We start from the raw sequence: 23,699 nt of genomic DNA, 5'->3' as shown, positions 1-23,699 counted from the left end.
ATATTAAGCCAAGACTCTTAAACCAATCTTATCCCCCCAGGATGACTACACTCAACTGACCACCTTTCTACCTCTATTGAAAGCACACACATATGTGAGTGCACAAACACATGACCACACACACACACACACACACACACACACACCTTAATGGCTTTTTAATAATTTTAGGGCTTATAATTTAAGAAAATAACAACATAAGCTGTCTAACCTAAGCAAGACTAACTGATATCCCTTGGCACACATCTTTGGTGCTGTATGAGCTCCTTATTACCATGCCAGAAAATTTCCCCCTCAGTGTGTCATACTTCCTGAATTTCTATCCATTACAAAGACATCTGTTTATTAAACATTTCTAAATTTCAGATATCTTTGTTTTAGGACCTTCATAGTCTTTCACATACAAGAAGGAATTCAACTCAAATGCTTCTTTTCCTCCAAGACCAGCTCAAGTCGTTAATAAGCCGATGTGCGTTTATCCGACCGAATTCTGTTGTTCCTACCATCACGCTCAGGAGAGGTGTCCTGAATAAATGTGTGTTGACTGAGGAAAGGGAGAGGCAGATTACCCACACTGGAAAACTTTACTTTGTGGGTAGAGAGGTGAATGAGTGAGATTAGTTAGGTCAGAGGAAGGCTTTAAAGTCATTAAGACTAAATTTGAAATAACCACCTATGGGCATGTTCTGTTTGACCAAAGCAGCAGCAGACAGCATATCCATATCTGCGAGGACAGGTGAGTTGGTTTGGTTCTATTTGTGGCAGAAGGACAGCATTAAAAACAAGGAGATGGTACCAAGACTTGCAAGTGCTGTCCTTATCCATTGACAATACTCATGCAGTGAGCAATCACCAAGATGACATTTTTGAATAACAAGAATAATACGTGGAGGAGGTGGGGAGTGGTTTTGGTAGACTTAGATATCTTTCAATCATCACAAAAGTATGACTAGTTGTCAAGGTCTTGTAATATATTTTTATAAGCTGCTTAAGTTATCTTTTGAATAAGATAAAATATGAATAAAAACACATTAATTTAAGTGTTATAGAGATTATAGTAAATATTTTATAAATGCTCCCAAGAAATAATAAATGACTGTATTTGTATGGCAAGAGGAGATCTACTGAAAGAAAACAGTCCACCAAGAATATCTAGAAACCCATATATTTTCATTTTTATGTAAAATAACCACTATGCCTTCTTTTATCTTAATTCATATACTGCAGCCGCTTAGACTCTTTAATGGAGTCAACTCTAATTTAAATTTTCTATACTCAAAATGAGATCTAACAGCTTACTCAGATTAAAACATTTTAAAAATAAATTTTATTTCCTTTTCCCTCAAATCACTAGAGATATTTTCGGTTTCATGAATGGTTTTACTGTTATTTTCTTATTTTACATTGTGTGAAAATCATGTGACTGTAATTGAAGTTCACATGAAAAATGAAGGAGACCCTCCTTAGCAGGCAAAGTTGATTTTCATCAAAAACAGCTAGAAAATTCTGGGACAGAAAATAAGATGTACAGAAAGTTAAATGATATTTTAATGAACTGCTACTGGAGAATGGACAGTGCTCATGTAATTTTCAGTCTCATGTTTCCATTTTTTCTGCTACTATTGCAAATTATTTGTAGCCCAGCATTTTCTACCCTACTCTGTCTTCTTTTGTCCTGCGATAAGCAATCACCTGTATAAGAGTTGTTCCTCTAATATTCAGCATGAAACTTGTAATTTCATAGTCAGATCTTTTCTGTACCATTGTGTAAGAGTTCTCTAGAAGATTATCCCAAAAAAGTGGTTATGGTCAAGGAATTCCACCTACAAGTAGCTGTAGGAAGCAGTGCTACAGGGCAGCATTCTGCTCATTAATAAACTGCCTGGCTTCCTAGTGTCTCTGCAAAGTGCCCTGTTACATGACCTAGCTGCAGCCAATTCTCATTTTCTAACTCATTCCTAAAAGCATTTCTCCAAGCCCACCTACACAGAGACTCATATTTTAACTGCAAAGTACTTTACCACAGCCACACTCCATGCCCTCTCTACTTGGATGCAGCATCTCCAAATGCACTGGAGGACTGAACCTTTCATAAATCAGTAGAAAAATCTTCCCTTCCTTCCCTCCCTCTCTATTTGAAACCATCGGTAAAATGCCTACATGAACTACTGGGAGCTTGATGTATGTTATTATGTTATCATTTTACAGGTGAGAAAATAGATCATGGAGTGGTTAGACTCTATATCAAATTTTTAACAGATGACAATTCAGTGTAAGTGTTTTGCTCTGCCAGCCAATCACTCATTGATTAGGTCTATGCCCCCTCTCATTTAGGGCGTGTGCTAAAAAAAATGGAAGCTCTCAATTGTTTATCCAAAATAAAAGAGAAACATAAGTAAAGAACCAGTTAGTAAAATAGAGGAATGCACACATTTCGGGCAATGTAAAGTATTTCAGATAAAAGGCAATGTTCATTCTAAACATTGTTCAGTTTGTGTCTAAAAGTTTCATTGTCCTTTGCAAATGAACTATACTTCAGTAAAACTTTAAAAGGAAAGAAAGTAAAAGTTTCATTATCAACAAAGTAAATCCTTAAGTGCTGCTATGAAACGAGGCATGCAGTAACCCACAAACATTTAAAAATCAATTTAGAGTTCCCGTCGTGGCTCAGCAGTTAATGAACTCCATGAGGATGCGAGTTTGATTCCTGGCCTTGATCAGTGGGTTAGGGATCTGGCGTTGCTGTGGCTGTGTGTAGGCCTGCAGCTACAGTTCCGATTCGACCTCTAGCCTGCCCATATGCTGTGGGTGTGGCCCTAAGAAGATAAAAAAAGACAAAAAATAAATAACATAAAATAAATAAAAATCGATTTAATGCCATCAGACTTCTGGAAAAATAATATACACATTTTATTCATAAATATAATTTACACGCAACTACAGAAAATATGCTTTCACATAAACTATAGCCATGACAAAGTATACTCCATAACACTTAATAAATATAGTTTATGATTTTATTTTCCCCAAAATACTCAGCAATGAGCAGTTGTGATGTTTAATTCCACTTTTTTCTAAAATACATATAATTCATCTAATAAGACAAAATAATTTATATCTTTGACATTTGGACTTTATGAGAGTCCTGAAAATAGTTCATCATTTAATTACTAATGGTGCTTTTCTATTGCAAATTTCCTTAGAATAAACTACTTTGAAATCTCAGTTATTTATAATAAATTCTTGGCTTAAAAAAAACCCTTTATGTTGTTAAAATGCTCCTTTTAGTGCCTCTCAATTTATGAGCAAAATTCAAAAACATAGTTATTCTCATTATTGAGTCTCATAAATAAACTACAATTGGAGGTAAAAGCTAAACATATATTAAAGCATCACTGCAGTCTCTGATAAATGACATTTTTGAAAAATGTCAGTGATGCTTATACAGAGTTGTAGTTGATTCCTTACTTAAACTTTCTGAACCATCTAATTTTGCTAATCTAGTGCTTTGAGTTTCACTCTATTGAAACAATAGGCAAGGTTTTCTTTTCCCTCCATTTTAAAATGTAACAAACATTTAAATAATTGATATCTCCTTGAACTACTCTTCAATTTATTTATTGGTTACATTAAAATAAAATGGCTAAGAAATATACTTATGTTTGGAAAAACATATTACATATTTAGTAAAATACTTTCATGATTTATCCGTTCATACTTTTCCTTAAGAATCTATTCTTAAATTAGTAATGAGATAATCTGATTTTTGTCTTTTGTCAGTCACTATTTTAATTATAGCAATGATTTATTATATGAAATTATTGGACTACTTTTTTGATTAAATTAGATAAATATTAAAATTCTTTCTTAAAGAAACAGAAAAAAAAATGCTACATCCTTTATAAATCTTATGATGTCCCGTAATCATTTATTTTGTAAACCATTTCACTGCCAGATTGAACTAATCTATTTTGTTAAAATACTACTAGAATTTTATTTAATTTTTTTGCTTTTTAGGGTCGCACCCACGGCATATGGAAGTTCCCAGGCTAAGGGTCAAATCAGAGCTACACTGGCCGGCCTACACCACAGGCACAGCAATGCAGGATCTGAGCCATGTCTGCGAGCTACACCACATCTCATGGCAACGCTAAATCCTTAATCCACTGAACGAGGCTGGGGATCAAACCTGCATCCTCATGGGTACTAGTCAGATTCGTTTCTGCTGAGCCACAGAGGAACTCTCCACTAGAATTTTAAACACAAATAACAAATACTGGCAGAGATGTGGAGAAAAGGGAACCCTCATACACTATTTGTGGGAATGTAAATTGGTGCAGCTACAGTGGAAAACAGTATGGAGGTTTCTCAAAAAAACAAACAAACATAGAACTACCATATGATACAACAATTCCACTGCAGTCTGTATCAGAAAAAAATAAAAACACTAATTCAAAAAGATATATGAATCCCAACGTTCATAGCAGCATTAGTTACAATACAAGGTATGGAAGGAACCTAAATTGTTCATCAACAGATGAATGGACAAAGAAGATGTATACATACACATAATGAAATGCTACTCAGCCATAAAAAATAAAATTTGTCATTTGCGGCAACATGGACAGACCTAGATATTATCATACTAAATGAAGCCAAAGACAAATATTATGTATCACTTACATACAGAAACTGAAAAATACACAAACTATGAATAAAACATAAAAGAGGCAAACTCACATATATAGGGAACAAACTAGTGTTACCAAGAGGGAGAGGAAAGGGGAGAGGGACAACATAGGGATAGAAAAAAAAGGGTTATTATGGGATTATATGTGGAACTTTGGAAAAGTATAAAGCACTATAGAATTTAAAGAATCTTTCATTCTTTATATATATATGTATATATATATAATTTCATTCAGTAAATATATCTATATACATACATTTATATATATAATTTATTATACATAATAAGAACTTAAAGAGCTTGGCTAAAAATACATGAAGATTTTTTTCCCCAAAACCTACACCAAACTCTTCTAAAACTAAAAGGAGAATTTTGTTACATAAAATATATTTCATTTTCTAAAGTTATTCTTTAAATCCCAAAGTAAAGAATTAGATGTATTTCTTTTGTGATATATTATAACCTGATACCACTGGTAAGGGATCCCACTTGGTCATAAATAGAGTCTATATTCTTTGATATGTAGTTGATATGTTGCTGTGTTTACAAAATGCTCATATATCTTTGACATATATTCTGGAAATGTGAAAAAAAAAAAAAAGAGAGAGAGAGAGACTATCAGCCCAGATAACCATGAGACATCTAAGAAGGAACTCTCTTGAGCAGGTTACTATTAATTTCCTTCCTCCTTCACACTTATTTTTCTGCATTCCTAGCCTACCTGCTTGTTTTGTTGTGCAACAAACACATTAACTTATTTTTAAAATCCGTAACCTCCTACTTCATTTATTCTTTCTATACACATATAGTTGGTCCTGCTTAGTTTTAATCTATCTTCCTTCTCTTTGCTTTCTCATAGAACCACTCTCTACTCATCACAGTTTAGGACACATTTTCAGTCTCAAAGGCATAACCACAATTTTCTCAAGTTCAAGCACTGCAAACATCACCAAATGACTGAACTCTTCATTCCTACTGAAGCAAAAAATATTTGGATGTAGTCTCCCCTAACTTAATGTGACTGACCCACCAGATTTTTCAGTAAAGCAAATTTTAGCTGACAATTACCTTTCCACTGATTTCCATGATAAAATCAGAACTTCAGTCCTCTGGGGGAAGAAATATCTTATGGATATATACTAAAAGATACTTACTATGCAAAACCTATATAATGCACATCTTTAAAGCCAAATTACATACAGTGTCTTTTTAATGATCAGTTCCAAAATAAGAAAAAAATGTCACTGATAGTATGGTGTTTTACTGGGAAAAAAACCAACAAAAAACTTTAAAATAAGTGATCCAAAACACCATGGGAAACACATCAGTCCTCCCAACCTCATTTTTCGTTCTCATTATAAATACAGAAATCAGTAAAATTTGGCAATGATGGCCAAGTTTTCCATTATTGTCACAAAAAATGGCACAATTTCTACATTAGATCTATATTTATTCATTGTTTTAAAAATATTTTCCTGCATATTTTTCATTACTTGAACACACTGGCTTATCATGGCTTATCATACTTAACCAAGATCACAAAGAATTAAAATCCTGAGCAATACGCACCCTATGGTGTCTAAGGGCATTTTCCCCACTGTCAATTAGCTAATATCCTTTTTACAAGCAGCTAACGTGCCTGTGTTAACAATTCTCTTTATAATCGGATGTTCTATTTATTTAATTGATGCTTGTTGTCCTGATTAGAATGGACAGGCAAGCTGGAATAATGATAGTTGAGTCTGGTTAATTCTTATGATTGAGATCACTGGTAACTTGCTCTGCTTTCTTTACTGGACACTCTGGGGATGTTGTATAAGATGGTATTTCTACTCTAAGATGGTGGTGATAAGATCATACATAGAAGGCAGTTCCTGATTTTAAGCTGGAATTTATTTTTGACTGGTTTCAATTCTGGCAAAAATGTTAGTGGCTTACAAAGAATATTTGTAATGTCAAGTTTTGCAAAGGGGTGCCAACTTCCCAGGAGCACAGCAGGCTACGCTACCTAGTGTTTTTCTGTTTCTTATGAATAAAATTGTTTGCTTTCCTATTTCATCCTGCTGATTCAAGATAAGCAGTGCATCCAAGGACACAAAACAAAGTGTCAACTCACTAAGATCTGTACTTTTTAGTAAGCTACTGCAGTAAATTTGGTTACCCCCAGAATGGGATTTAGAAAATCTGTCACAGCTCTCTCACTACCTTAATGACCTTGAAAAAGTTACCTTTTCTTTTTTTTTCCACTAAGTGGACTTCAAAATAAAATTTCAGATAACATCGTTTCTTCCAGATAAAATAATTCATGATTCCATGTGAATGCTTTATATTTCACACTTTAATTTGTTGAAAACAACCATTAAATTATTTTGCTAGCTGTCTTTATTACAACCTTACTATAGTCAGTTATCTTGCAATAGAGGAAAAAACATAAAATAAAATGAGGACAGAGTGGCATCTTCAGATGCAAAATAAGTGACGGTTCCCAAATGAAAATTAGTGACTTTCTTTTCAGAAGGGTTACTTTGGTAAGATGAGAAAAGCTTCGCTAGAACATCACAGCATTGCTAAAAATAAGGTGGCTTATGTTAAAATTCTCAATCACCCATTCCAATGAAATCGTTGAGAATTATGTCACCAGATTCCAGTAGAGAATTATTGCTATTATGTCTAATGATTATCGTAGAATCACAGACCATTAATGTTGGAATCCATTTTGTCTAACTTGTTATCTTATGAATGAATTCCTTTAATAATGATTTTGAGAGATATCATGCAACCTAAGCTTTAATATCTTCAGTGATAAGGATTTCAGAATACAGACTCTTCTATAGAGCAGATATTGAGCACTTCTTAAGACAATACATTTACTTCTTAAGGATAATGCATCCTTATAAGGAAGCAATTTTCTACCCGTTTACACCTACTAGCATGTGTTCTGCCTTCAGGCATCACAAAGAATGAGTCAAACCCTTTGTCTCTCTCCTGCATTAAAGTGCTGCAAATATCTTTTAAATGACTGTCTTCTCTTCAATCTGTCTTCCTCAGCACACCATTTTCTTGGATTCACATATTTTTAAAGCCTAAGAAGTATCTATCTGTATATTCATGAAAACAGAAGAATAGAGCACCTTAAGTGATAACAATCATCAAACTTTTTTTTTAATTAGAAGCCTTCTTAGAAATTATGTGAGAAGCCTGTAACACAAATGGTAATTGACCACATGATCACAGAAGCCCGTGCCACAGAATCAAAGTAAGTTCTCAGAATCCTTCTCAAGAGAAAGTTTCAGAAAGAAAAATAGGTCAACACATTCTATCATTAAAGATTATATCCCGGAGGTCCCATCGTGGCTCAGTGGTTAACAAATCGGACTAGGAACCGTGAGGTTGCGGGTTCGATCCCTGGCCTTGCTCAGTGGGTTAACGATCCTGCGTTGCCGTGAACTGTGGTGTAGGTTGCAGACGCGGCTCGGATCCCACGTTGCTGTGGCTCTGGTGTAGGCCGGTGGCTACAGCTCCGATTAGACCCCTAGCCTGGGAATCTCCATACGCCACAGGGGCGGCCCAAGAAATGGCAAAAAGACATAAAAAAAAAAATTAAAAAAAAAAAATTACTCCCTGGTCTAGCTTGGTCTCCATACTTTACAGATGAGGAAACCATTCCCCAGGGAAGTTAAATATAGTTTATTGGAAAATCTAGAATAAAACTTCAATTTCTAAAATTCCTAGTCTTCCATATTCTGTAGAAAACTGAAAGTTTCTTTAAAGACCCATTAGTTAAATCCCTCATTTTGGTGAAACAAGTGAGGTCTTGAGAAGTTAAGTGATTCATCTGTATTTCCTTCATTTCACTTCCTTCTTTCTAAAATATTAAAAAGGATTGAAAAATATTAAACTATATCTATGCTCAGAGCATACATCTTCAATAGCAGTGATAGATAAAGCACACATAGCTTTTCTGTTGTTTTAGGATTTTTGCCTATGGCTCATATGTAACCGAATACCAAAAGGGTATTACTTTGGGAATAAATCTAAGAAAAGCGGAACAGCGAGCATACAAAGTCACATTCAGTACAGAAAGGATTCACATAGGTCCTGGAGCTTTTGAGAATATAAAGTCAAGCCCTATAATTACCATATGGAAGGCGTTCATTAAGATTATATAGGTTCGTAATATACGAAGCACATTGAAAATGGAAATCTTGGGTAGGGTCAGGGAAAAGTCATGTGGCATAAAAAGTATTCTCTGCCAGCAAATTAATTAAATTTCCCAGTTCTAGAAAAGGCCATATATTCTGTGCGACACTCACTGAAAGTCAGATGTGCTGGGCTTGTGAGAGAGTCCTGTAATCTACTCATAAATTGGATTCACCAAGGGACATTGACAGCAATTTGGCATTAAGAAAGAGTTCACATATATGAAGAATTTACTTTGCAGTAACTTTTATTAAGAAAAGTCTATATCTGACAGGGCAGCCTTTCTACAGCTTTCAATCTTATTTTTCCCTCATTTGACCTCCATGTAACATAGTGTTATATGTGAGCACATATTAATTGCCTTTAAAGTCAATAATTTGCATTGAGAAAACAGTGGGTTTCTTTGGCCACACCCACAGCATGTGGAAGTTCCAAGGCCAGGGACTGAACCTGTGCCACAGCAGTGACCCAAGCTGCTACAATGACGAGGCCAGATCCTTAACCTGCTGTGCCACAACGGAACTACGAAAAAATGGTTTTTGTCTTATTTTGCTTTTGTTTTGTTTGTTTTTTACTTGCACTGATATTATCCACACAAGGATATATATATATATATATATATATATATATATATATATATATCCTAGTGCCAAATTTGTTACAATGATGAACGGGATCTTAGGAAAAAACTCATCTCAGGCACTATCTCAAACTAAAATATTTATTCAACTAAGAAATAAAAAGGAGAGTCTGAATATTCTTTTACTTTCACCAAATGTGATTTTTTAAACTCATTCATTTTTCTATATTTTTTATTCACTTATAACCATACTGTATTTTATTTGTATGTTATACTATACTCCAGCTAAACCATATCTTTATTATGTACAAATTCAGATCAAAGCCATATGCAGTTTTAAACTGTACATCCCTTTCTTCCCCTGAAGTTATTTAAATGGATTTTCTGGGATCTTCAGACTGAATAAATATAAACATCTAAACTGAGGGAGCCCATTCTGAATTCCTTGGTTTTTTTTCTTTCTTTTTTTTTTGACAAAATATTTTGTACTAAATGAGATTAACTAGAATGTTAAAAAGATTTACAACCAAGAAACAGAAGAATTAGGAAGGCTGGAGTTCTAACCCGGAAAAAAATAGAGTACTAGACATCCTATAGCTAGACATTATGATAGAGTGTCTCTCTGAATTAGGTCCTGGAAGTGCTTTCATTTGGAGAAGGAATAGAACTTAATTTTGTGTTTTTCCAAAGGGAAAATCCACGATAAATAGATTCAAGTTACAGGAGGGCAGATTTTGGCATATAAGAAAAAGCTGGACAGTTAAAGATGTCCCCAAATACAGTGAGCTACCTCTGGATTTTGTGATACAGGACTCCTTCAGGCAGAGATGAGTGAGTCTTGCGGTGCTGAGGGATACATGAACAATCTAAGACTGGATTGGTTGACCCTAATCTCTCCACCAACTCATAAAATTCCATGACTAATTCAGCAAATATTCATTCTATGCTTCAGGCACTCCACATAAAGAAAAATAGATATGATATGATCCTTTTATTCACAGAGCTAACAGACTGCTTAATTCTAAGATTATTTTGGTAAAGAGTGAGGGAAGAGTATTTTGACTTGTACCCTAATTTTCCTTCCAGCCCTGCCTCAATTGAATTCTCCAGGCACAACCTTTTTATTTCTAAGTAAATAGCTCCAAGTTAATGCTTAAGCCCTTATCTTGCTCTCAATAGCACTGTTTCCAAAGAAAAAGTCCTAGAAAAATGTGTGCAAAAAGCAATGTATCTTAACTCTCCTTTTACTTTCTAGCCATTTTACCTCAAAGGCTTTTATAAGAATAAAGGAAACAGGAACTCATAAACAAAGCCCCTTTTCTCTTCCTGCATTGACTTTTTTTTTTTCCCTCCAAGTTTTATTTCATATTCTTTTAAAGTCCTTTCAGTGCCAGTGGTTTTCAATGATCTGTTTCCTTCCATTTTTATTGCTTTTCAATATTCACTTTCCCCAAATCTTTTTGTTTCTATTTCATCAAAGATTTTTCTTTTCTCTCTTGGTTTATCCTCTCCCTCATCTGTATTTTACATTTCCATTCCTTTCTTTTCCTGTATAGTATAAACTGTTAAGACTCTTTTCCTATATGGTGTATGTTTACTTACCTATAATGTAAAAAAAAAAAAGTTTCTCTGATAACCTTTCCTCAGAACTTTAGAACATTTTGGTTGAATTTTCTTCTTTCCATGAGAGATATAAGTATATGTGTGCTTCCTTTTTTACCATCAGATTTGGTAATTTTTATAAAATTGAGGTTGTTTTTCTGTGTTTTCAATTGTTTTCTACTCACTTGGTTTTTAATTTCAGGTTCTAAATTTAAGGGCGAATAATGACTTATTTATTATAATAAAATATATCCAGTCATCTCTAAAGCTAATAATAGTCAAGAGCCACAAGCTAAAGGGGAATAAAAGCAGAGTAGAGGGAAGTATGGATGAGGAGAAAAGCCCATACGAGGGTGAAAAAGATGAATGACTATTTTGTAAAAATGCATTCCTTTGTTTAACATTTAGTGAGTAACAAGCACTGCAGACATAGAAGAGTTCATAAAGGATAAGATGGCATCACTGTCCTCTAGAAACTCAGAGTTGAACATGAATGAAAATCTCGGCTTCACTTGAGAGGAATCAGGAGACACTCAATAAGGCACATGGCACTTCAGTCCATTCGGAGTGATGCTGGCCACTTTAGATATCTCTAAGCGTCATTTTTTAGCTATTAAATATGGATGGTAATTTCTAACTTTATGTTCCTTTATGCAAGTGAATTAAGAAAATGGAGATTATTAAGATTAACATTGTGCCTGACACACCATCAACCCTCAGTACATGTTTGCTGTTATTACTGTTCTGAGTTTTCCAAACAGACCTGGGGAAAGGTCTCTGCAGATGGTGGGACCCTACCATGCAAACGTCTGTGGACAGGGAAGAGTATACCGATTGAGAGAGATGAGGAGGCCACAGCGCAGCGAACATCCAGGGTAAAGGCATAAACTCTAGACTAGAAATGTGGGTAGAAATGGGATTGTGAAGGTCATTTCACAATTTCAGACCTTCACAGCATGAGAGGTCACACATTCCTGAATCAACGTTTATGGTCCAGCCTTTAAAGGTTAATGGTAGCATCAGCGAAAATCAGTGTAAATCAAAAGGATTTGCTTTTTTTTGTACACAAACAAGTCTTGATTATCCTACTATTTTAAGGAATACCACAAATAGTGCTGCCACACACATGCACACACTCACTGTTTAATTTAAAGACATCTGCCAATAATCTTCCTAGCCCAAAGGTGCTGTTCTAGTTACATGACTCAAAGAACCTGATAGAGTCACAATGAAGTAATACGGAGCTTGCCTAAGACATCCTCAGAACAAGCCCCTGCAGGAGCCAGGAAGACCAGTTCCTCTAGCAAAAAAGGAAATCAAGAAGGTAGGTGTTTCCCTGCGATGACTGAGTGTTTATGTTTTATAGGTTATGACTCTGCTGGAGTTTGAGCCCTGAGGGCCTAGCTCCTTTCAAAATGTAGCAGCTTGAACGAGGTAATCTTGAGACTGCTGAAGGTAACAGTCCCCTCTGTCTCCCTCAAATGCCACCAGCTGAGTTGACAAAAGAAAGTTTTGCAGAAAAGCCATTAGCATACATCCAGCTCTGACATCTGGATGACATGGCTTTGTAGGATATTTAGATTTACTTTAACTGGCTTGTAGCTAATTTTCCATCACCAGATGCATAAGCATTATAATTAATATGCATACCGTTTTGTGTAATGCTTTTGAAAATTCAAATGCTATTATAATGGAATTTTGAGTTAAAATTCACAAAATTTTACACTTTTCAAAGATATGTCATATAACAAGTATTTGTAGAACACTGATAGTGGCTTACAAAAACAGACAAGGTCCAGTTTTTCCCTATAAAATCAGTTGAGGAAACTGCATAGCACCTTTCCCTGAAAATATCATTAATTCTTCTGTTCTCTTTACGTTTTAAAAAATAATCTACAACCGTGCAGGGACTTCTCAAACGCACAGCATACTGAAATGTGTAAAGATATACTCAGGTTGAATAATTCTTCCCTATCAGTAGGCTCTGTGTCGTGGGTAAATGAGTCTTCTAAATGTTACAGAGGTAGATTGCTGATGGAGAATGCAGAGGAGGGGCAGCTGCACTGTTTCATGAGAACCATCATACCTGTTGGTTAATGGAGAGGCCTTAACAGCACTCTTCTTCCGTGCGTCTTGCCATGAGGAAAGGGGAGGAAGGGAAAGGTAGTGATGGCAGCAACACCTGGGGAAGGGAGATGGGGAAATATGTAAAGGGAAAATCAGCAGCCCCTGCACCATGGTGTCCATCCATAGACCTTGCCAATAAAACAAATTCCAAAAAACCTGAGCTGGTTTTCTTTCTTTTTTAAAAATCTAGATACATTTCAAAGATACTTCAAACAAATAGGATATTTTTGAAAGATGTTAACCTGAACATTCTCCAACTATCATCATCCAAGTCTAGGACACGGGGGCTGCTACACTTACATAATGAGTAATCTTATTCTTGCTTTTTGTCTAGACAGGGTTAGGGTCTACTTTAAAGGTGCTACTTTAAAGCAGGGTGCTACTTTAAAGCAGGACTTTGATATATGGGTATAGTCTTTTTTTTTTTTTCTTCTTACAACAGATTTAAGAAAAACTATAGGATAAACAATACCAAATATACATGTATATTTTCCCCAACACACAGTAGGATTATACCATTTTCTCCTTTTATTTCTATCTAATTACCATATAAAGGACTCACAACACATCTTCCTATCTATATTCTCCTAAGGGTATGCAGTTTTGATATCAAAAAGCTTCAACTTGTTAATTTAATAAACAAAGAATTCGACTTAATAGAATCGCTATACGCTGCAAGAGGCCAAACTAATACAAGTTGTAATGTTTTCATGTTTTAATTATATATTTGTAGACATGGTTTAATCTGGACTATGTTAATTTTAAAAAATTTAATCTATAGGATTATATGAAAAGAAATAAAAGTTTTAATAAAAAGTTGATAACACAAAATTATGTGAATTTTAGTATGGATTAAAAACTGCTTTAATAACATTAACATGAGATAATAGCACACCTGAAAACCAAACACTGCTGCAGGTTTTGCTCTTAGTACTTGTTTTTTTAGTACTTGTTTTTAAAGAAATCTTTAACTTTGCATGTTTATATTTAAATAAAAACTTCATGTAAAAAAATGATCATTTTACACTATTTAGAGCAGCTTTTATACATACTGGAAATAACTTATTAAAGTATGCATGTCTTGTGAGTAAAAGAAGAAATATTCCACTGCGGTGGGGGGTGTTAATAATGGAGAAAGCTACGCATGTGTGATGGTGAGAGGTATTTAGGAAATTGCTGTACCTCCCTCTCAATTTTGTTGGGAACAGAACTTGTTCTAAAAATGTCTTAATTTTTAAAAAGACTATTGTAAAATGTTTAAAAATAAGAGTGAGTTAATTTTCGTGTGTCCAAAAAAATGTTTTTGACCGCTCACACCAATATATTTCGTAGTATAATATTTACAGAAGGGCTGAATTTTTTCTTGAATTTTTCTCTAAAGACAGGGATTTTTTTTTTGAATACATGTTTGCATTCTTGTTCCTGAATGTGATTCTAATGTTTAGGAAAGCAGCTATCATGAGATCTTTGGGGGTTGGAGCATGATAATCCCTTTGGTTTTGCCTTAATCCTGTTTAGACAGGGTGTCTCAAAACTTTCCAGTTTCTCAGCCCCTCTGGTTTTTGACACACCGCTTACTATGAGCCATCATTTCTGTTTAAAATAATATGACCCACCTAATGCTTAAGCAATAGTGTTAGTCAGCCCTTGAATTGAGAAATTTGGAAGCTAATTGGTTATCACAAGAGATTAGCATCAAAGAATTCTGAAGGCATATGCAAGTATCCAGCCCTGCTGAATTAAAAGAAACAAGCTCAAAGTAGCAAACAAATTTTATCTGATATGATTGAACATAATTTTTTTGCTCTTTTTAAAAAGATTTTTATTTTGCATTTAATTTTAAAATATTAATTGCCATTACACATAATATTTTAAAATGGAACTCCCTCTCTAAAATTAAAACCTACACATTCCAGCAATATCAAAGTAAAAATATCTAATTATTTCTACATTTAAATATTCCTGAGTGATTATTTGGGGATCAGCATTTTATCTTTGGAAGAATCAAGTGTGGGACTCTCCCAAGACAGGAGAAAAAAGAATCCCACCTCCTCTCAATTTGTGGCAAAATACTTAAATCTATCATAAAATACAGCATTTTGAGGATAGGAATCCCTAATGCCCTAAGGATTTTATATATGGTAAATTCTTCCTTTGATCTTAGGAAGGGTAGATTATTATGAGGTAATATATCTGGAAACTAGCACAGCAGTGTGAAAGATACAAAAATAACCAAAGGTATACTTATGAGAAACTCTGGAAAATAAATATACACACACAACACACAGATGGCCCTAATAGTATCACTTATTAAGATTAACGAGTAATATAAAATGATTTTATAAATAACCAAGTTTAGAAGTAACTGGAATAACACAGAATGGTAACCAGAAAGATTAAACTGAAATTTTAGAATCATGAATTCATAGAGTGGAGAATAAACTTTATGGATTAAGAGGAATAAAAATGAAACCTCGAAATGTAGGCGCCAAGATGATAAAATCACCCTTGGAACTAAAGGGGTATTTGGTAGAAATATACTTACAGACAATGTTATGAGCTAGATTTTCTCCTGGATAAAAAAGGCAAAATGGACCACATGGTACGTGAAAATAAAAAGTTGATGGAGAGATAATTTGTGACTTTATTGAGCAGAATTGACTATCGAGAGTGTGTAATGAGACTGATTTTCCAAAAAGGACAGAATTCTCTGTCACATAGATGAAAGAAGAATGCCATGGAGAAGACTGTGGTTCAGCCCACTGTTGTTTCTGCTTGAGGAAAAAAATGTATGATAGAAGTAGAAATACCAATTCTAAGCTATTGGTACTAAAAGCTGTGCGGTTTAGTAAAATAAGCACAAAGAACACAACTCTGAGCTGTAATGCCAAAGATAAGGCACAAGACTTGATTCATATCCTCACAAAATATAATCATTAGGTGGGGGACAAAACATAAGGGTCAAACTTCATAGTGCTTGAGAGTTAAAAGTAAAGAGATAAGGGGATACACTTTGAAAAAGCTTCTTTTCAAGGACTGAGTAGGAGATGGACAAAGGATGGAAGAAAGAACAGTTTGCAGAAAGGGAAGCTGGCACAGCCGAATGTGGTGTGGGGGAAAGGAGGTTGATGAGTGCTGGCAAGTCTGAAGTTAGTCTAACCAGAATAGACTGTATGGTGGGAGGAACAGAACACACCTTGATGTGGAGAAGAGACACATCACAGGATATAGAAATAGGGAGATTAATTAGGCAGTGAGACTGCTGTTCTCTGCTTAATGTCCTTAAACCTTTATCAAAATCCAGCTTGTCTGGTACAAAAATAAATGAAGAAAGGGCATTACTACACCATATCAACATTCCTGATAACAGTATTGTTTTCTGTATCCTATTTGTGAGGTCCATCTTAGAAGTACATTTTCTCTAACAATCAGAAAATAGATACTTAACTTTGGTTCTGACCCTAAAACCTAAAACCTTCCCACAGCCTCTGGCATCCATACCCAAGGTTTTTTTCAACAGGAACAGCCCAGTATATTCCCTTTAGGGGGCCAAGCTCCAGGCAATGAACTGGTTCAATTTTCTTTCATTCTCCTTCTTGTTAAGAATAACTGGTGAGTTACCAGTAAGGACATTTTATTGATATGCACATTCCACAGTGTGTCTAGGTGGGGCTGGAGTATGGTGAGGCCTTGCTTGGCTGTTCTGCTAACTTCTGTATAATTGGATTAAGACCTGCCCCGGGGGCAAGAGGCAGAGGTGGAATGGAAACCTCTGCAAAGGAAGGGATACTGCCTGTTCCTGCCACACTCAGGAAACTTCTCTACTGTAGATATGACAAGGCCCAACTCAGTTTTTGTTAAAGAGGAACAAGCAGTATTGTTTTCAGTACAAAATAAACAATCGGATCAAATCCTGGATAAGGTTCTCAGTCAGTGCTGAGGACTGAGACCACAAGGAGGAAAAAAAAAAGAAACAGAAAATACCAGGAGAATAACATCATTGCATAGGCACCACCTGGAGTTTTGTTTTTTTTTTTCTTTTTGTTTTTAATCGATAAAAATTATAACTGATATAAGATTGAAATAATTTTTTTATCCTTTATTCAGTTCTCTTTTAGTGACTGCTGCATTTCTAGTATCCTGCATCGTGTTTTATAGTCCTAAAATGTAAATTATAGATTGTTCAGCTTAATGGCAATAAAAATCAGCTAAATAACCCTGCTTAATATTACCAACTACAAGCTTTAGTAAAACAATAGTGCAATGAAGAAATTAGGAAATAATATCAAAGAGATTAAAGTGTAAACTGAATTACATTTTAATTGGGTTTGGTATATACAAATTTATTTATTATTTTTTGTCTTTTTGTTTTTTTAGGGCCACACCCGCAGCGTATGGAGGTTCCCAGGCTAGGGGTCGAATCTGGAGCTGTAGCCACTAGCCTACACCACAGCCACAGCCATGCCAGATCCTTAACCCACTGAGCAAGGCCAGGGATTGAACCTGCAACCTCATGGCTCCTATTCATATTGGTTTCCACTGTGCCATGACGGGAACTCCAAGGTATATACAAATTTAAAATGTGACATAATAATGACCTATGTTTCCTTTATACAAACCAATAGGCTACCTGAGTACCTGGTTAATCATTGATTAATGTATTGAACAATGTTCACTTAGAATTTTTAATTTTAATTAATACATGATTTACTCTATTTACATTATTAATATAATAATTTAATCTCCCCCCCAAAAATTTTAATGTGGGTTTTGCTCATTCTCTTCTTGACTTATAATTGTTTGAATAAATTTACAAAACAATGGAAATCCTAAATCCTCCCATGGGACATTTTTAAGTCTCTGCCACTAAAAGTTGTTAATCAGTTTGATTATTCAATTTCGTTCATCGCATATTTAAAGAGTGTCCAATATGGGTTAGGCATTATATTAGCCAGCGGTACTTAAACATTTGGGTTTCAGACTCCTCTAGCCTCTAAGAAACTGTAGATGACCCAGAGCACTTGTATTTTTATGTGGGGCACATTATCATTGGTATTCATTATATTCAAAAATAAAATTGACACTTTAAAAATAATTGATTGCACCCGTATTTGAAAATAGCCACAATGAAGCCATTCCATGATGACATAAGTAAAATATTTTAATGAAAAATGATTACCATATTTTTTTAAACCAAAAAAAAAAAAAAAAAGGCAAGGAGAGTGACATCATGATACGTGCTATTACAGATGCATGATATGCAAAGGGCTAAGAAAGAGATGGTCAGCAAGGGCTCCATGGAGGAGGTGATATCTGCGGTAAACTTTAAAGAAAGGATGGGCCAGTAGGACAGAGATGTATGTGAAAGAGGTTAAGACTATTCCAGAGAAAGAAGGGCATGGCTAGACACAGCATATTGTAATAGAAAGAGCAGATTTTTGTTTGTTGTTTGTTTGTTTGACAGGTTTTCCTCAAACCCCATCTCAGCTATTTTGGCTGCAAGACTTTGAGCAAATCATCTAAGGTCTTGTGAACTAGTAAAACTCACATATTAAGAATGTCATGAGGATTAAGTGAGATGAGATATGTAAAGTATTTTTACATGTGGCAGTTAATTAGAACACTCAGTAATATATTGCATTTCGTTGCATATTTAAGGAAGTGAATTGGTTATCACGCTGAGAGCATAGAGTGTCATGTGACCGTAGGGAGAGGATAGAAGTTATAAAGAGAGTGAAAAGGGCAGCAATGAGTTAGAGTTGGTATGAAAGTTAAAGGTGAGCATGAGCGATTTAAAAAGCAGAAATACGGTAATATGAAACGAACTGCCTTGCAAACGCCAAAGAAAATCACTTCTCATGCAGACCTTAGCAAGTCCATAGAAAATCTTGATTTCCATCCAATGTCACCTATCCTTTCCCAGGAAAACCAACAAACTGCAGTTTTAGGAAAACATATACCAGTATCATCATAAATATAGAATGAATGTGTTAAAAATAAAATGGAGGGTGAAAAATTTACTTAAGACAGAAATTTAACCAACCTCTTCTACCGCTTATAGAGGTTTACTTGACCCAAATCTTCCAGCTGTCCTTGAAATTAGATTTCAGTTATGTTTTAGCAATGAATGAATGAAAAAGTATACAAATAAAAATATATATTTAACCCATATGAACAACATATTAAGAATCTGAACTGGCAACTGTGATGTTCTCAACCTTGAATTGAGAATCAGAAGAATCATAAAGTCTACCAATCAATTTCAACTTATCTAGAAAACATTTTTATTAAGAGTATGGTACACAGAGAATGTAATGAATTTTCTCCACACTGGTTTATAATATCCAGATGCTATCTTTGATCTTCAAGTCCCTTCATGGACAGAAGGTTTAAAAACTATTTCCCAACTACGAAATGTTTTTTGTTGCTGCAACTTAGTTCCGTTAATTAGGACACAGGAGAAAAAAAAAAAAATATATATATATATATAAGCATATATATACTTAGTACATATAGATAAACATATACACACACACACACACACTTAGTAGAGAAGCATAATTTTTAAATGTAAAATAAACTCTTCATAAAGGCTCAGGTTTAGAATTTTATAATACATAATCAATATTCTGACCCATGCACAAACACTGGATATAGAAATACACCAATGGCCAGCAAGTACAGTGTGAATTTAGGTGAGAAAATTTTCAATATTCTATGAAGAGTTTAGGATTAGACTATATCTTTTCTAATGAAGTATGTTTATACTAGTCCATAATTTTGGCTAATTTCTCTGCTACCACAATTCAACCCAGACTAAGTTATCAGAAGAACAAGTGAATAAAATAAAGCATTAAAGCTGAGGTAATCATGGAAATTGTGGTTGGATCCTGGATCCAGAGAATATTAATTTATGCTTTAAGTGATTCAATAAATATTTCCTGAGCATCTATTCTATGAAAGACAGTGCCCTCATTGCTGGAGATAAATGAACATGAAACCATGGTCTCAGTCCTCATATAGCACAAAGTCTAGTAGGTAAGATAGTAAATAAATAAATACAGCATTTTATTTCACCCAATGCACATACAAATTATTCTAGAAATTATTTTCAGGAGAATTTTTTGTAAAAAAATTACATATCATAAAAATGAAACCAAGTTCTTCACTTGACAACTTCTTAATATCCTGACTTTGTAAATACAAAGAATAAAGCTCTATATCCAAATAGAAAAGTGTCTAACTCCATGTAGCACCCGTGATCTAGGACTTAAAAATGACCATCCTAAGAGCTGACATTAAATATTACATCATTTTTACCTTCACTTTTCTAGTCTCATGTATGTGTGCATGTATGTGCAGGCAGAACATAGAATAATCAACTTACGGTGGTAACTTTAAGATAAAATGTCCCTATGTAACCATCCCTCACTAGAACACAATTTGCATACAGGTTCTTCACTGAAATTTCTCTTTTCACTTTCCTTTCTACCTCCTCTCTCTTTGTATCAACTACCACACTCTAACTTTGCCAAGTCAAACAACAGTTGTTGATTCTGGGTAAATTTAGCCACATAAATGTAGTAATCTACTCACATGGAGAAACATTTTTTTTGGGGGGGGTCAAAAAACTTGAATAGGTTTAGCAGAAGCTACGCTAAACCATTTTGAGTTTACTCAAATGAAAATGCAAACAAAATGGATGATTTCCTCTGTAAAGTCGAAATAAGTCCACTGTGTGCTGTTATTTATAATTTTAAACCTCAAGGAATGATTATTCATAGATCTCTAGAATGGAAGGAGAGTAAAACAGTCTGTTCACTCTCTCCTTCATCTGAAATACGTTGCACACTGTTCTTAGTTAATGTATTTTAATTTATTTTTAAAACGCAAGTTGTTTTTTGACTATAAAACATCTCAGACGCTTAGTAAAACTTTCTTGTGTATTATTTTCTTCTCCACATACAGAAACACAGGCAGCATGCTCTAAGTTAGCATTCAGTTAAAACGTTAGAACATCTTTTTCAATACTGTCATTTAAGTTACATGAACTAAAATGCCAACTCTGGGCTATGCCATTCCCTCAAAGCATATATATTAGTTCATGATGCATGTAATAATTCACAATGTTTTATTTCAAGCCCATAAAATATGTTATCCTCTTGAGAAATGTGACAGATGATAAAACTGCATGAGCGTGGTATATGTGAACATGTTTTCATACTTCCACAAAATTGCCGATTTCTTTTTATTTCAATCAGCTGTCTGATTAGTTGAAGAGCACCATATTTAATAAACAGCATATGGACCAGCTAATGGATGAGAAGAACCTGTTCTTTCTTTCCCCCATCGCATTTATGCTCTTTTATCTTTCAACGAAGAGATAACATTTTCTGAGTGGGAGAGGTACTTGAAAATAAGCCATATGCCACACGGATTTCATTGTACAAATAATAGCTATGTTTATTTTAAGAGTATTGTATAAAGAGAAACTAAATATTTTAAATTTTTGTCCTAATACACACTCCATTTGTACATAATGCACAAAATATGCCTTTGCATTTTGCTACTGTGTGTTTTTCCATTTATAGAAATAAAATTTTATAATGTGTGGCTAAACTTTTTGAGTCTTTTATGTATTCAATCAACCAATGAAGGGAGATTCATTATAAGAAGAAGGTGAAATCTCCATTTTTAAGTTAAAATATTACTAACCAAATACGCTGAATTTTTCAATATAGGTTTAATCAAAACCAATTCATAAAGTGTGATGATAAAAGCTTTTTAAAAGTTTAAGACAAAAAAAAAATCCACTCTTTAAAATGTGGATCAAAACTTCTAACGTTTAATTCTTGGGAGATGAAGAAAGAGGTTAAATATATTTTGATACGCCAAACGTAATTTCAGAGCACTGGTTATAACCCTGAGTCCCTTTTGCCTATGCACCAATATTCTTCATTCTGAGGTAAACACTAGCCTCAAATTCCAAACTTGTGCTCATCAACCTTGGTCTGTTTTTCCTCTAACATGCACTCAATTAAGGCTCCTACTCTTAATTGACCTTTCCATTTCTTGCCAGTAAAGGAAACAGGTAAGGAAATACATCGAAAGTAGGAAAGTTACATTCTGTGTAAAAGCAAGTATTTCCAAAATAAATGCATATTCTAAATTTTCCTACATCAAATTTACATTTGCAAGGCCAGGCCAGGTATGATTACAAATGCCAAAGGCATACCTCTACAGTCGTTCATGCTTTTGAGATTTCAAATTACAACAGCATCCCATTTTTACAAGGCATTATGAGAATATTCTCCAACGTGTATATTCGATTCCTTTATAGAGACAGTCATGTTCCTACAAGCCATAAATTTAATAAATCACCAGATATATAACTTTCATTCTCACATTTACATTACCAAGTATTTTATGGAGCAATTTTCTTGGTCATAGCAGTGAGACTGTTCAATGATATAAATAAATAAATAAATAAATACTATTTTGACATAAAACCCATAACTCTAAAGGAAAATAGCTACACTAGAGTCTCCCAAGAATACAATTCACTATTAAAGAGAATTCAGCTATCAGTGGGGTCTGTCTTGGATTGCCACCATGAAGGTTTATTATGAGTAGTATCAGAAGGACTTTATTATAACAAGCATTGCAGAAGCCAAGAACAGAGTTATGGCTAGGTTCCAGTGAAGAGAGAAAGAGCTTGAAAAGCCTAATATACCACAATACTGAAATCGTTGTTATACATAACTGGTCCATTTACATCGGATTATCATACATTTTCAACAAAAACTTGAAATGCCAGCTCCATCAGCATCAGTCTCTGGGCACAAAGTTTCTTGTTGAGACCTGGTTGTGCATGAGCAGAGTCAGGCTTAAGTGCTCTCAGGGATTTCTAGGCTTTTATTATAAAACAAATCCCTTGTAAAGAAAACCAGACTTTTAGGTGTAAAAGATGTTTTGAAATGATGTAACATTTGAGCAATCCAGTGGTAACCTTGAAGCAATATTTCAAAATACTCTAACTTAACATATAGCTATTTTAATTTAATCATCATAATTCCCTAAGTGTACATTGTGAAAATGTGTGTAATATACCATATTCTTGGGGGTGGGGGGAGGCAGATAAAAGCAGTAAAAGGCATTAGAAAACTATAGCCTTAAGTTAACCATATCATCTTCCTGTCAATTTTTGTTTTCTGGTCCTTTTAGAGCCGCACCCACAGCATGTGGAAGTTCCCAAGCTGGGGTTCGAATTGGAGCTATAGCTGCCGGCCTACACCACAGACGCCGCAACACTGGATCTTTAACCCACTGAGTGACACCGGGGATTTAACCTGTGTCCTCACAGATACTAGTCGGGTTCATTACCACTGAGCCACAGTGGATACTCCTGTTAGCTTTTTACTTAAAGGATTATATTGAATTACAAGTTGGCATGTTAAATGAGAGAAATTGATTCACATGTTACAGGCACATGCACGACGA

At 34.6% G+C, this 23,699-nt stretch overlaps 1 protein-coding gene across 1 annotated transcript in view; it reads right to left on the bottom strand.

The window, feature by feature from the left end:
• Nucleotides 1-23,699, bottom strand: part of PCDH7 (protocadherin 7) — a 412,730-nt gene that overhangs the window by 176,612 nt on the left and 212,419 nt on the right.

This window comes from Sus scrofa, chromosome 8, assembly GCF_000003025.6.
Source record: "Sus scrofa isolate TJ Tabasco breed Duroc chromosome 8, Sscrofa11.1, whole genome shotgun sequence".
In the NCBI taxonomy this organism is placed as follows: Eukaryota; Metazoa; Chordata; class Mammalia; order Artiodactyla; family Suidae; genus Sus; species Sus scrofa.
This window is presented reverse-complemented; position numbering and strand designations above follow the sequence as displayed.